Source organism: Sprattus sprattus, assembly GCF_963457725.1.
Source record: "Sprattus sprattus genome assembly, chromosome: 20".
Lineage (NCBI taxonomy): Eukaryota > Metazoa > Chordata > Actinopteri > Clupeiformes > Clupeidae > Sprattus > Sprattus sprattus.
The window spans coordinates 6,504,447-6,506,946 of NC_137918.1; the positions used below are offsets into that span (position 1 = coordinate 6,504,447).

Below are 2,500 nucleotides of genomic sequence, written 5' to 3' on the forward strand. Positions count from 1 at the left end.
TTGAAACAGCTGAATATAGCATAGCAGTGTAAGGCTAGTGCTGTTTCACACATGTTGTTACAACATGCAAATAGCAAGTTAACCCAATAATGTATTCGATGCCAGTAGTGTAATATTTATAACACACGGGTGGACACATCTCTTGAGGTTTGTGTGGAAACTCCTCACGAAAATGTAAGAAAAGCCTTCACAGCACATCGTCAAGAGACGTCATTTAGCAAAGCAAGCTTTTAGCAGAGCCAGCTGGGTTGTTGGTGGTTTTTGCATGCTTTTAATGGTAGAGACCCTAGTTTTACACCAAAACTCCATAATGCTTCTTTAAGTGGCAGAAATGATTAGATTATCAGGAAATTATTACATTTTGGGCTTCGACAAGGTGTGCGTGTGCGTGTGCATGTCTTACCCAAGAATCCTCCTATCCTCCAGGTCAGCACACCACGAGGAGAGAGGCTTCTTCCCCTCACACACACCTGCAGGCAGACAGAGAGAAGAGAGAAGTTTAAAAACAGATTCCATCTGAATTAAATTTATAATTAGCATATTCCATCTGAATTCAACTGATAATAAGCATATTCCATCTGAATTCAACTGATAATAAGCATATTCCATCTGAATTTGACTGATAATAAGCATATTCCATCTGAATTCAACTGATAATAAGCATATTCCATCTGAATTCAACTGATAATAAGCATATTCCATCTGAATTCAACTGATAATAAGCATATTCCATCTGAATTCAACTGATAATAAGCATATTCCATCTGAATTTGACTGATAATAAGCATATTCCATCTGAATTCAACTGATAATAAGCATATTCCATCTGAATTCAACTGATAATAAGCATATTCCATCTGAATTCAACTGATAATAAGCATATTCCAACTGAATTTGACTGTATACAAATAGATGGTCCACTATCTCCTTCAAACACACACACACACACTCCCCTCCCCACTGCTGGATTAAGGTATGCCATCTCCTTCTCACACACACACACACACACACACACACACACACACACACACACACACACACACACACACACACACACACACACACACACACACACACACACACACTCCCCTCCCAACTGCTAGATCCAGCCTCATGGCTGCTCATATCAAAAGCCACGTGAGCACGCCTCCATGGTCCGAGACGGCCGTACGCTTTTAAATTGGAGGCTTATAAAAAGGCCTCCAACAAACTCTTAAAGAGAAATCTGACTTAAACACTTCTGACCACTTTCATGCTGTAACGCTTCTCAGCACAGACAGTTTCAGCACAGAAACCAACAGTGAAGGGTAGCGGTTGGTTGTGTGTGTGTGTGTGTGTGTGTGTGTGTGTGTGTGTGTGTGTGTGTGTGTGTGTCTGTCTGTGTGGAAGTGTGGAAGTGTGGAAGTGGTTTAGTGGATTGAATGCAGTAGTGGAGAGAGAGGGACAGAACAATCACATACTATATGAAAATATAGGGCCCTAGTTTGATAGATGCACACACTGGGTTCTTACACTCAAAGATGGGCATTGCGTAATGCTATTGTGATTACTAGGGCACCTTCATTTGGTCATTTCATAACATGTCCATAGACCTAAGAGCCTATGGGGGCAGACTGACCTCGCCCACGTTCCTTATTTGGGCGTGGCTAATCAAAAAGTTGGCGTTGGTTTTGCATCTTGGTTTGGAACGCGTCTTATCTAATCTCTACGGTTTGACAGCATAACACTTACCTCTCAGTTACCACTCAGTCGCTAAATCGACCGATCATTTTACTTAAATTTCGACCAAATATGCTGCCAAATATTTATTTTAATGTTTATGGAGGCCAGAGACATAGAAAGTTGTTTATAATCAAAACTATCTGATTAGCCTACATGTTCTGTATAAAACTTAACGGCAAGTTTAAAAAGCAACCTAATTATCCCAGAGAGCTGAGCCGAGGTACACAGGGTTCCTTCCCTGTCATTCACTTTCTACTGTCACACACACGTCACAGACACACACACACACACACACCCTCTCTCTGGCCTGCTTGCTGGTCACCTGGTTTGTGTTGAACTTGAAAGTGCAAAAAGGGGATCAAGCAAGGTAGATAGTCTGATAGGTTCCAAAGTTTACTATCATTATTGGAATCTTTGGTTGGTTTCTTTGCGATCTAGCATCCTTCACTTCGCTCTGGATATGACATCAAACTACCCGCTTTTCATTCACTTTGCCCTGGATATGACATCATACTACCTGTGTTTCATTCAGTTCACCCTGGATATGACATCATACTACCTGTGTTTCATTCACTTTGCTCTGGATATGACATCACACTACCTGTGTTTCAATCACTTTGCCTTGCACATAAACAGTATAAGATATATACATAAGCACATATACAGTACGTTCTTTTCTCCATCGCAAGCAGCAACAGGACTTTTTCCCCTAAAGCAATGTATGTATGGGGGACTTGAACCAAACGATTGATAAGTGGCTCGTCATCACAGCACATGT

The 2,500-nt window shown here is 41.1% G+C and overlaps 1 protein-coding gene across 2 annotated transcripts in view; it reads right to left on the reverse strand.

Annotated features, from left to right (window-relative positions):
* Nucleotides 1–2,500, reverse strand: part of thrb (thyroid hormone receptor beta) — a 110,569-nt gene that overhangs the window by 47,318 nt on the left and 60,751 nt on the right. For both annotated transcript variants that reach the window (XM_080859562.1, XM_080859563.1), the window contains exon 2: nucleotides 404–470. The gene's annotated coding sequence lies outside the window, so the exon portion shown is untranslated. The remainder of the gene's footprint in view (nucleotides 1–403; nucleotides 471–2,500) is intronic.